General features: G+C 39.1%; 1 long non-coding RNA gene across 1 annotated transcript; it reads left to right on the forward strand.

The window, feature by feature from the left end:
- Positions 1–641: 641 nt before the first annotated feature.
- Positions 642–13,257, forward strand: LOC136699740 (uncharacterized). Its single transcript, XR_010803662.1, has 3 exons — positions 642–705; positions 2,032–2,121; positions 13,122–13,257. It is a non-coding gene; the product is annotated as an uncharacterized lncRNA (long non-coding RNA).
- Positions 13,258–13,814: the final 557 nt, after the last annotated feature.

Below are 13,814 nucleotides of genomic sequence, written 5' to 3' on the forward strand. Positions count from 1 at the left end.
CACCTGTTGCTCTGCCCTTTAAAGGAACACTATGTAGTATTTCTACCTTAAATTTACAGCTTCTAAATGACTGTGATGTTCCACAGAGCTGTAATAGGGAGAACTGGTCCTTGTCAGTGATGATTGATTTTCACCTCACAATGTCACCAGAGCACTGTTATGGAGGTATAGTCACAATGTGAAGAACATACATTATTTTTATACTTGGGACAGCACTAAAACTGGAGAAGTATGAGCAAAGTGAGAGGATTCCACACCAAGACAATCTCAGCAATGATACTAGAGACTGTTCACTTATTTTTGACTTTTATATTTGTTATTTAATTATTTTTATAACAGTATTGCTCCGCATGACCGGACCATAATTTTGGAGTGGACCAGACGTCCTCTTTTCGCCGGATATGTTTTCGGGACCTAAAAAATGCGTCCGGCCGGGATTCCAAAATTGTCCGGGATTTTGCCGTCCCTCCCTGTCCCAAAATACCCTAATGCCTTTCTTAAAAGTGTGCACTTCGATGACGTATGATGACGTTTTTTAGGTGAGCAACAGGGGCGCGCCGGGATCAAGTGTTCAAGGGGTCGGAGCTCACAGCGGAAATGGGATACACGTCGCCGCGCGCACCGTCTTGCCCTTACGTCACGTTCAGTTCCGGTCCTCATCGGTGTTCTACCGGAGCCTCGAACAGAAATGTGTTGAAAGTTAAGGTAATTGATCATAGTCTCTTCTTTGTATTTAGAAGCGTTTCTGTGTCACACGAGCCTTTCACTTTCTGGTCTATATTTAAAAAAAATCTGTCCCTATAACGACACAAATACACGGACACACCTGAGCTTCTGAGGTAATCAAGTTAGATACATCTGCGCAGTTTAACACCCGTTTAACATTAAGAGAACAGACCAATTCATTAAAGCCGGGACAGGGGAGAGACTGAAGTAAAGCTATCAAATACAGCACGTTTTATCAACCAGACCTTTTAAAATATGAAATATAAGTATTTTTACATACAAGTCTGGAGTCGAGCGATGCTCAGCATTGATAAAGTCTACTTCTGGTTGATAAAATGTGGTGCTTGCTTTTAGTAACGTTTAAAAAACACAGTCAAAAAGTAAACTCGTCAGTTTCTGTCATGATCCTGAGTTTTCTGGTGTAAACCAGTCGCTTTAATACAGGGCTTTTATTTTGAAGTTTGGTGTGAACAGAAAATAACAGGGTTCAAAGATAATAAACTCTCAAGAAATGACAAAAATGTTATTTTTGCTTAGGGCCAAATGTTGAATGGAAAGGAATCTGTCCAAAAAGGCATTTGTTTTTATCTTGTTAACGAGTATCTGTTTGTATTAAATTTCAGCAGCATAGTTACATGGTTATGGAAGCATTTGTGCTGCCAACCTGCCGTGTCCTCTTTTTTAAAACTCAAATATGGTCACCCTACCAAAATCTAGGGTGACCAGACGTCCTCTTTTACCCGGACATGTCCTCTTTTTTAGACTTAAGAAAATGTCTGGACGGAATTTCAGAAACGTCCGGGATTTTGTTTTTCTAGAGTTTACATAGAACTTCGAGAAGTTTCGTTCACAAACTAGCCCCGCCCTCCTGATTGGACGGTCTGACTGTAGAGCTACCGTTATTGGTCGATAACCTTCTCTGTAAATATTTAATTGGTCAGTCTGCACGTCAGTAGCCGTTCACCCCCAGTTGACTGCCAAAATGGCGGCGACAACAATCGATTTTGGCAATAAGTGTTTTTCCTGACGGTTTCTGTGTGGTTATGGTGGCTAGAGTACCTCCAAAGTTACACGTTATGGTTGTAATAACAGGGTCCATTGTATATTATGAGTGATATATGGGTTTTATCATGTAGTGACTGTTAATTTCCCTTGTTGTGTGTATATGAGTGAGAGAGAGAGAGAGAGAGACAGATGGGGAGACTGTGTTAGTTGAAGCCCAGAGAGCCAGTCATGTTTATGTCAATGAAATTCTTACATATTACAATTCTGTGAATGAGATCCTTATAATTCTTACATATCTAGCCAACAGCATCCTGTGGATGACGTCCTGTGTCTACGGATGAAAGGCTAGAGGAAGATCCACACAAACTGCAGCAGCTAAGACTTTACAAGGTACGGAGCCCTGGGAGGGAGGGGGGGGGGGGTATTAATAATTTATTTCTTAATTGGTTTATTTGAAGGTTGTTTCAGTTTGTTTTTAACTAAGCCTACATATTTTTCTTTATTTATTTATATTAGCGTGAGTTTAAAATGCTTAATATCCCTGTGGAGACCGACACACATATAGAAGCCTAACCACCCTTCACAGGAATTATGTAAAATATCTATGTCTCCTAAGTTATAAACAGGACAATTGTGTGAAATGTAGGGCTCTGGAATTCGATCCAGTGCAAATAATTATTCTATTTTGGAGTCGCGACCCTGAATTGGATAAGCGGTTTCAGATGATGAATGAATGTGTTTAAATGACAGCTATGAGCTTCTAGTGCTCAGCCGAAAAGATGATGCACGCCATTTACTTCAACTCTTCCTTACACTCGCTTCATAATCTATATGTACAGTGTGATCAACACTGAACTGATATCTTTTGTCTTTGCGGACTAAATAATGTCATTTTACTTCATGTACATTGACTGCAGTCATTAGTATCACGGCATTATAAGAGTTTTGGCAAAAGGCAGCTGGCCGCTATGGAGCCCCCAGAGAATCAATTCTTTATTCATGCGCACGAATAACTAATTTGTTCACTTGAATTAGCTAAATCGTGTGCATGAATTGTGAATCGTTGACTCGAAATTATTATTTTTTTAACCCATGTCCCCTCCAGGGCTCCCTAATAAGGTGGACTACAGAGGTAGGTGTGTCTGACAGTGGACAGTGAAGCTGCGTCCGAACTCGTGTACTTCCATACTGAACAGTACGTAAAAGTAGTATGCGAGTAGCATGACTAGGGTAGGGGTCACCAGTCTTATCCACAAAGGGCCAATGTGGCTGCAGGTTTTCATTCCAACCAAACAGGAGCACACCCTCTCTAACTGTTCAGAGACGGAGACTGATTAATTAGACGAGTAGAATCAGGTGCTTAATTGGAATGAAAACTTGCAGCCACACTGACCCTTTGTGGATGTCGTGTATTTCTTCTGGAGTGGTGTGGTGTGGATAATGGTGAATGTAGACTTTCCGCAGACACATCTTGAGTTGTAAATACAAATTTTTATTACAACAAGAACAGTGTCTCACGAACCCTTATGGAGCCTGGAGAGAGTGTCCTTCAAATCTTGTTGTCTCATCTCTTCTCTTTTGTTCAGCTCCTATCTCCCCACTATGTAGAGATTGGTGACCCATGGACTAGTGATGTGAGCAGTATGCGAAAAGTCCCTGGATGACATACTTCATTGGGAGAAATTGTAACCCCAGAGCTGTTTCTTGTGTGTTCTTAAGTTCTTGTGAAAAGCCATCAGTCGCAGTCCAACTACTGTTCCGTTTAAAAGTCCACATCTAGCCAGGTACAGTGCAAATACCCAGATGTGTTCTTATTGAGGATGCACTGGGATGTGACTTCTGTAGACTTGAAAGAGTCAGATATCCCAGAATGCATTTCGACCAACCTCATAGCGATGGTGACTCATCAAGTACGCTGTCGTTCCAATCCGCTTGTTAAGTGTGACCTCACTTGTGACATGAGCTCGCAGCTCATACTGATCTGTGTGATCTGCCGTGTGGACTGACGGTGCTCTGCCTCTGGGAGAGAGAGCTACTGCAGCTCCGTCTCTGGGAGCCGAGGGGCCGCGTTGCTCTGTCTCTGGAAGTACAGCAGCCGCGGAGAGAGACGTCTCCCACTCAGGGTCAGTCCCGGTGTTCTAACGAGTTTGTAAATAAAGGAGCTAGATTTAGTGCCGGTCGTTTTTTTTTAAACTAATAATTCGCTAGAATGTCTGAAAAATCACTAAATCTAGCAGCAAAATCACTAACTTGTCTATACAGAGCAACATTTGGACCCGGACGTGATGTTTCACAAGGTCGCTACGTCACGACTTAACAAGCGGATTACAAAATGACCACAACGTCCTCTGGAGTTTGTACTCGCAAGTTGAACTCGCCAGTTTGTAGTTGATGTACTTTGTATTGAGAAACAGCACACTGTCCTATCCCATGATTCCCATCACACAGCACTGTTGTGTCTGATCCACTCACATTATCACACCACCACCCCGTCAGTGTTACTGCAACAATGAGAATGATCCTCGACCCAGTTCTTACCTGCTCTGTGGTGGTCCTGTGAGGGAGCTAGCAATATATGAATATCAACAGACAGGCTCTAATCTGTCTCTAGTCTTGAAGAAGCAGGAGGATGACAGTGTTATGGCTGATATGTAATAATTATAAAGTAGCAATTATATAAACATTTGGTAACATTTTCTTTTAAAAGCCTTTAAGTTTCCGATATTCACCAATTTAGGGAGATGTACTATCCTTATAAGGTAATTATTATTTGCGTAACAGGATCAAAGTCTCAAAGCAGATGTGATACAAATAATTTTTAATGCTATTATTTTACATAAAATTAAAACATTTACAAAATTATTACCGGTTTAATACTTTAAGCAAAACTTAAAATGGGCTGTAAAAGGAAGGGATGTTTCTTACTGTAGGTTTATAAGGTCGTACAAATATGAACACACACTTAGTGTTTGTGCTTAAATACGTTACTCCAAAAAAAAGCATTAAAAGTATTTTAATAATTATCAGTTTATAGCTTGAAGGTGTTCATTTAAATGTAAATTAAGATTGTCTAAAATCTTTTATTGTCTTTAAATTATTATTATTATTATTTTAATAATTACTGATCATGCTTGTCAGTGAGTAATATTTATGATGGCTTTTTAAAGCCAGCTAATTTGGTTTGAAAATTTAAGCAGCTGTTCATAATTTGGCAGTTGGCGCTAATTTGGCTGCTGAGGCTAATTTGACTGTTGGGGGGTAATTTGACTGTGCTGGTGTAATTTGCCACTGAGGGTAAATTACGTGCTAAGGGTAATTTGGCTTTGGTGGGGTAATTTGATTGTACTAGGGGTAAAATTAGCTGCGGAGAGTAATTTGACTGTTGCGGTCACTGAAGCTGATTTGTTGTAGTTTGGCTGTGTTTGAAAAATTAGGCAACAGCTGTGTTGTAACTTGGCTGTTAAAGATAATTTGTCTGGGGATAAGTGGCTAATGAGATTAATTTGGCTGTACCGGTTTAAATCCGCTCTTGTGGTAGCTAATAATATTTAAGTTCATATAATATTTAAGCTATACATAATTTGCCTGCTTGGGGTAATTTTCCAACTGTGGGTAATGTGGCTGTCAGGGTGTAATTTGGCTGTTATCGTCATTTAGCTGCGGTGGTGTAATTTGGTTGTTGAGGGGAAAATCCTATACCGGCTATAAGTTATTTGGTGAAGTATTTTGAATCCTTTAAAAGGATTTGTGAAATGGAAATGGAAAATTTGGATGTGGAATTACTTATTACAATTACTAAAAAAAATATTTGTACAATTATTTTTTTTAGTAATTGTAATAAGTAATTCCACATCCAAATTCTTTAAAAACACATACACACTAAAAGTATGCTGTATTGTTATGTACATTGAAAGCTGTAGGAGTCGTTGCTTTTTTAAAATTTTAGCATAAAATAATTAACAAACCAATCTAATGTTTTAACAGATAAAATTAACATTCATTTACATTCTCATTTATTAATTTTGACGGAGTTGTCACTGGTTTCTTCTTTATATGCTAAAAAATGCCCTAGCAATGCCTAGCAACCACTAGAAGAAAAAAACTATATTAACCACTAAGCAATATCTAAACAGCTGCTTAAAATACGGTAGCAACCATCTTTAGTTAGGTTAGTGGCAGTGATATGATAGGGTTAATTTTGGGGATAGAATGTATCCACATCCTGCTTTGCAACATCCAAACAACAACATACACAGTTGTGCTCAAAAGTTTACATAACCTGGCAGAATATTAGTTTTCTTGGCCTTTTTTCAGAGAATATTAATAATAACACACAAATTTTCCACTCATATTTAGCGGTGAAGCCATTTATTGTCAAACGACTGTGTTTTCTCTTTTTAATGACAATCAAAAACATCCAAATGACCCTGATCAAAAGTTCACATACCCCCTGTAACATCAATGACAGCTTGAAGTCTTTTGTGGTAGTTGTGGATGAGGCTCTTTATTTTGTCAGATTGTAAAGCTGCCCTTTCTTCTTCGCAAAAAGCCTCCAGTTCCTGTAAATTCCTGGGATGTCTTGCATTAACTGCGCGTTTGAGCTCTCCCCAGAGTGGCTCAATGATATTGAGGTCAGGAGACTGAGGTGGCCACTCCAGAACGTTCACTTTGTTCTGCTGTAGCCAATGCCAGGTCGACTTGGCCTTGTGTTTTGGATCGTTTGGATCATTTTGGAATGTCCAAGTACGTCCCATGTGAAGCTTCCGGGCAGATGAGAGCAAATTTGCCTCCAGTATTTTTTGATAACGTGCTGCATTCATCTTTTCCAAGTTTCCTGTGCCTTTGTAGCTCACACATCCCCAAAAATCTATAAAAGTTTGGCTGGGGTTTGTAAACTTTTCAGCACAACTGTAATTCCATAGTTCCTAAAACATACAACCTTTATAGGCAGCATGTGTTATTGTGGGGAACTGCAGTTCTCCCTGGTTTGTTTACCTTTAGAAGCTTAGTGTATTTTAAGGTGGAACAGTATGTTTGAAGAGAAAAATGACTGTTGTTAATACATGGCTAAAGTTTGACTTGTCGTTAAGTCTTATTCCTGCTCCATATGTGTGTAATATTGACTTGCTTTTGCAATTTCAGATTATTTAGGTAGGAACCCTGTTTAAAATCGGGAGACTGCTTACAAACGAGTTTCTGTGGTAATTAACACAGTGAATAAAAACTTTCAAACAAGCTAAACTTCAGCCACATACAAACAACAGTGTGTTTTTCAGTGTTTGGAGTGCTTTGCAGGTTATTAAACAAATAGAATCAGGTATGTGCTGCTTAACTGGAATGAAAACCTGCAGCCACACTGGCCCTTTGTGGATAAGATTGGTGACCCAGGCTCTAGGGACAACAATCAGGGCCCTAAAGAAAGCGGCCCTGTCCAGTGTGATCACCTACTATCCTATAAAACAGTGAGGGACTGCACACTGTTATGAACTGCAGCAGCTCCCATGTTCATTCTCGTCCAGCATGCTCTTCCCTATAAATGAAATGCAAGGAAGGAAGTATGGTGACATTCCTCACTCTTGTTTCAGAGAGCCAGAACCAAAGCACAGGTTATTAATGGCTGCTAAATCTGCCTGCACTGCCTGTGTGCGCGCATGTTCCATGCAGACCGATTCTGATCGGGTAGTGACAACCGTCAAACAACACCTAATAACCTTGGATGCCTCATCAATTCATTTAACAACATCTTACACTCTCTTCAAAATAGATAAGGTAGAGGTACGTTATTGTCACTAAAGGTACAAACAGTGTAGATGTATCTTTAAATCCAGTTTAGTTCCCTAAAAGTAGATTACATTTTGTTCTCCAGAAGGAGAAGTGAGTATTTGTGAGATCATTATAGAACTGTGTAAAATAAAAGAAATCAACACTATTTTAAAATGTACAATTAATTATGTTCCCTAATTAAAGGAATGTAAAATGTAACCTTGAGAGTAGTTTTACAGGCTTGAGTTATGTTGAAAATTCAGAAAACTATCAAACGTTGTTTAATGAAAAACTGCAATAGCTGGGATCGCAGGGACACTAGATATGATTCTGTATTTTTGCTCCTGAACTAACCCTAGAGTTGCAGAGTGTAATTTATTGCAACAATATCCTAAAATCAAGGGCAAGGGATGGATGTAGTTTCCTACCCTCCTCTAAAAGTTATATAGTGGAGTTTCTGCCATACTAAGCTGAAAGTAGCAATGACAGGGTCCTTTCTCCATATTACAGATCAGTGAAGCATCACAATAATGTAGAGGTTGTAATTTTAAGGTAAAATACTACCTAGTGTCCATTTTAAATAGAGTCTATGCAGTAAAAAGCATAGAAAGTTTTAAAATGTCTTTTGGGCATGTTGACTGATAGCAAAATAAAAAAAAAATAAATCAATGAACAAGAAAGAAGTAAGGAGTAAGGAGTGATCTGGATATGACCTAAATCGGGCTGTAACTTTGATACATGACTTTAAGACTGGTGTTCGTCATCAGGATCCAAAGAAATATGGTCCTATATTACAGAATTAAGATGCAGTATATCAAGTCTGCTTGGGACATAAGAATTTCCTCTGCTTTGGACGTGTCCCCAACATTTGGAGTTTTACTGAGCATGTGTAAAGGCGAAGAAGCTTGGAATATACAGGTGCTGGTCATAAAATTAGTATATCATGAAAAAGTTGATTTATTTCAGTAATTCCATTCAAAAGGTGAAACTTGTATATTACACTCATTCATTACACACGGACTGATTTATTTCAAGTGTTTATTTCTTTTAATTTGATGATTATAACTGACAACTAATGAAAACCCCAAATTCAGTAGAAACACTGGCCGACTGAAAAGTATAAGCATGTACAGCACTCAGTACTTAGTTAAAGTACTTAGTGTTATATGAGAGCCCAGGTTGTGCTGATGGTGGCCTTCAGCTCTTCTGCGTTGTTGGGCCTGGTGTATTTCATCTTCCTCTTCATAATACGCCATCGATTTTTTATGGGGTTAAGGTCAGGGGAGTTTGATGGCCAGTTAAAACAGGGATACCATGGTCCTTAAACCAGGTACTGGTAGCTTTGGCACCGTGTGCAGGCACCAAGTCCTGTTGGAAAATGAAATCTGCATCTCCATAACGTTGGTCAGCAGCAGGAAGCATGAAGTGCTCTAAAACTAGAAATAAACCTACAACATCAGTACCTGGCCACAATAATGCTCTCCTTGCTGAACGCCATCAAGTCAGCACTGAGATGTTCCAAAATCCCTTTAGAGACCCGTGATTTCAGAAAAAATACTGGCACAGGTGTCTACACATTTTGGCCTTGCAATGCATTAAAGTGATTTTCTCTGTGCAACGTGTGTGCAATACCATCCTCTAGTGGTAGAAACATTACTTACTATAGTGCTTACTCACTGGAGTCAGGTTAGGACAAATGCTTTCCTGTCTCATCAAGTCTGGTTTGTTTTCATAAACAATGTCTTGGAGGCATGAGACATGATGATCCCCTGGAGCAAAGCATAATCAAGAGAATATGGGGTAAAAAGAAACAGGGAACAATGAAAGAATGCATTTCTGACACTGCTCCCGTATCTGAGGGTATGTGAGGTCACCATGATGTAATTTGGAAGACATTTCCCCTTTTTTCAGGATACAGAATTATACACCTCGTCACCTTGTAGAAATAAGTCTGCAATATGAAATTGTGAAGTAATAATCACTGGTTTTAGAGCAACTAGAAATATGCACTTGTGGGGAACTGAATTTCTGGAATGGAATGTTTGAGGAGAAAAACAAACATGTTTTCTGGAGTGACGAATCACGTTTCTCTGTGTGATAACCCAGTGGAGAAGTCTGGGTTTGGAGGTAGCTGTCTGACTGCATTGTGTAAAGTTTGGTGGAGTGGGTTTATCGTGTGGATTTGTTTTTTAGGAGTTGGCCTTGGCCCCCTTAATTCCCCCTTAAGGAACTCTTAATGCTTTAGCATACCAAGACATTTTGGACAATTTCATGTTCCAACATGACTGTGCACCAGTGCACAAAGCAAGGTTTATATAACACCTTTGGGATGAGACTGCGAGCCCAGCCTTCTCGCCCTACATCAGTGTCTGACCTCACAAATTCACTTCTGGAAGAATGGTAAATTCCCATAAACACTCTCCTAAACCTTGTGGAAAGCTTTCCCAGAAACGTTAAGGCTGTTATAAAAGCAAAGGGTGGGTCAACATCATATTAAACCCTATGGATTAAGAATGGGATATCACTTAAGATCATATGTGTGTGAAGGCAGATGAGCGAATACTTTTGGCAATATAAAGCTTATTCAGGACCAGTGTCTAATCCAGCTTCCACCAAAAATCCGCAGAGTTTGCCCGCAACATAGACATTTCCAAATGGTTTGCCCACAGTCTTCACAAAACATTTTCTTCTGAAGTTATATAGCTTAATAGTAAGGAAGTTTGGGCTACGCTACTTGCTACTAGACATCAATTTAATTGTATTGTTTACTAGGATTTTTAAATAATGAACACCAAGCAAGTATTAAAATAAAGTAACTTTTTATGTACACTATGCCCTACTGCAGACAGCATAGTAAAACAAAAAAGGTGCAGTATGCTAAATTAAGCAGATATTTACAAATAAATATGCAGCTTTAATCCATTTACTAGAATACAAATACAACACAATTTACCGGGAAATTATTAATAAAGCAGTATTTAAAACAAATACGTAGCCTGTAAGTAAGTTTGCCAGATAAATCCTGATTGTGCACTGAGTGAAGAGAAGGTGGTGGGTTTTCATTGTGAGTGGACACAGTGGACTTAGCCAAAATCACATCTCATTGTCAAGAAAATTATTCAATAATAAATGAACAAAACATATAGTTTTACTCACATAAAGTATACTCAGGGTTACGACTGCCGGAGTGAGATTGAGTGAATGAGAGAGTGAGTTGCTTCATGTAAAAGGTCTAACCTCAGTGTTTCAAAGGACAATACGTAGAGAATTTTAATGAACATGAATGAGTGAGTGTTACATGGCAATCTCATGAAGTGCTTTGCACCTAATATTGTTCATACTACAAAAAAAGATAGGAAAAAGTTCCCTTCACTTTTGGTTGTTCTACAGGGTGGGCCATTTATATGGATACACCTTAATAAAATGGGAATGGTTGGTGATATTAACTTCCTGTTTGTGGCACATTAGTATATGGGAGTGGGGGACTTTTCAAGATGGGTGGTGACCATGGCGGCCATTTTGAAGTCAGACATTTTGGATCCAACTTTTGTTTTTTCAATGGGAAGAGGGTCATGTGACACATCAAACTCATTGGGAATTTCACAAGAAAAACAAGGGTGTTGCTTTTATCGTAACTTTATTCTTTCACGAGTTATTTACACGTTTCTGACCACTTATAAAATGTGCTGCCCATTGTGTTGGATTGTCAATGCTCCTGAAACAACTGATACAGACTGACCTAGCATTTCTCCTGCGGTGTTGTTATCAGTGTGTGAAGAGTGAAAGAAGAGGGTTAAATTGACAATCCAACACAATGGGCAGCACTTTAAACACATTTTATAAGTGGTCAGAAACTTGTAAATAACTCATGAAAGAATAGCTAAAACCTAGCACACCATTGTTTTTCTTGTGAAATTCTCAATGAGTTTGATGTGTCACATATGGCCCTCTTCCCATTAAAAAAAAACAAAAGTTGGATCCAAAATGGCCACATGGTCCTGAAAAGTTTCCCCCCTCCCATATACTAATGTGCCACAAACAGGAAGTTAATATCACCAACCATTCCCATTTTATTAAGGTGTATCCATATAAATGGCCCACCCTGTAGTTTTCATCACTCACTTCACCACAGCATTTCAGAGATAAACCAGATCACAGATAATAGGTTTATTTCAATTAATGTTGTTGCAAATACATACAAATCTTGCCAAGCCACTGACCCGGTCCAAGATTTAAATCAGCGTATCTATTTACTTTTGAATCAGAGCAAGTGGAAGAAACCCATGTAGACATCAAACTCAGATAATGACACGAGGTAGAGATTGCACCCACAACCCCATGGCAGCCACTCTACCTCCACTTTAATAAAATAATAGTTTTATATTCCCTTTCCATAAAATCACTCCTATCTAATAACCACCCTATTATAAATTTATTTAAAAAAGGCTGTGTAAATGAGCAATGTTATCACCATTTATCAAAAACTAACCAGAGATATCTCTGTCACATTAGAGGCTAAAATTTTTACAGCAAATATTCCTTTGTAAATATTATATGTGATGTGTTAAACAGGACTAGACTGCAGCATTTATACAATTTTTGATTAGGACAGCCATTAGGTTACACATTTTACCAAGAAAATTCCAGGGGAGCATGTGGCTTCTTCCAGAATCAAAAAGTAGTATATGGGAGCCACAAAATTAAATTGATATTTCCCCTATGATCATAGATTTTGGATCTTGGGATTTGGAAGACATAGGTTAGCTTGACTTCTAGGTGTTGTAATTATTTAGTGATGCCTTACAGGCTAGTTAACACGCCATCCGTCCTCTAATCTTTCGTTAATGAGGTTCCCTGGGGTGTGCTGGGACGCTTTGTAGCTGTGTTCATTAGATAATATTCTCATGTAAACTTCTGCCAGTAGTTAATTTGGGAAGGCCAAAAAGTGTGACTTTTGTTGTGTAGGAGTTTTTTTTTTTTTTTTACTTAGACTACCATGATTAATGAATCTGGCAAACTTTCTGAATCATTAAAAAGCTACAATATATTATGAGCATGCAAATCTGAACGTAGAGTTTATTAGTAACACTGCCTTGAGAACCTTTCTGACAGCTCTCTTCAAGTGAGGAACAAAACAAAATCGTATCTATGCATATGCTATTGTTACTTTTAGCAGCTTGTAAAAAAGCAGTTTATTGCTTTTAACACAGCCCTGCTGCTTGAAACACCTCTGAAGGCTGTGCTGGGGTCATACTATCAATTAGACCGCTGGTAAAATTGACTTGCGTACACTTCAGGTTAAAAAAATGAAATAATTGTCTTATGGCCACTGTGTGTAGTATATGATAGACGCTTATAATAAAACATATTTATTATTTTTTTATTTGAAAAGTTGACGACGGAGTCGGACAGTCACCTCCTTTGATCCTCTAGTGCTGGCGTCATTTCCGGCTGACAGTTCGCATGCTCAGTTTGTTTGCTTGCTGCTGTTTAGTACTGTTCCTGAGCTTTTTACTTAGTCTTTTAATACCACTACCATTTTATTGTTTTCATATTAATAACTTCTCTCAATTAATAACTCCTTCTCTCCTGATTATGGCGACCGCGGGGGAACGATCTCTCTCCAGGCTCAGCACGGAGATCGAGCAGTTGGGCCGTCAAATTCAGCGTCTCCTGGAGAAGCAGACGGAGCTCCAGCGGCCCCCTACCCACCTACAGACGAGGATGTGAGGCGTACAGCAGGCTCTTCGCACTCCACTCCTGACTCCGGGTTTGGTGTGGCACTGTTGGCGTCGACCACTGGGAGTGTTTTCGGGAACGTCCTGCCCTCTACCGCCGGGATGGGCTTCACCCTAGTCGTCTAGGTTCTGCAGTTCTCTCGAGGATGTTCTACGCCAGGCTTGACTAACCACACCCACCAGCACAAACCAGGCAAGTAGATTACACAGCGAACAGGTAAGTGATTTTAAGGATACACTTACAGATAATGGCCATTTGTTTGCCCATAGTAAGGGTATAGCTACAAAGCCTGCTTTAAAAAATATAAAAATTTGTTACAGTATCAAGACTGTGTCTGTCCCCCGAATCAAACTTAAACCCAGAAAATATCTAACAGCGTGCCCCAATAACCTAATCACTATTAAACCATCAGAAACAGCGCGTAGTATCTTCCCCTCAGACCTGAGTCTGGCCTACTCAATATAAGAGCACTTAACTCTAAAGCAGACCAAATCCACATAAAAATGTTCCAACTTCTTAGACAAAGCTTCTCAGGAAACTCGAGGCTTGTGCGACAAACACTCTATAAATATTTTCCATTT

Source organism: Hoplias malabaricus, chromosome 6 (genome assembly GCF_029633855.1).
Source record: "Hoplias malabaricus isolate fHopMal1 chromosome 6, fHopMal1.hap1, whole genome shotgun sequence".
Classification (NCBI taxonomy): domain Eukaryota; kingdom Metazoa; phylum Chordata; class Actinopteri; order Characiformes; family Erythrinidae; genus Hoplias; species Hoplias malabaricus.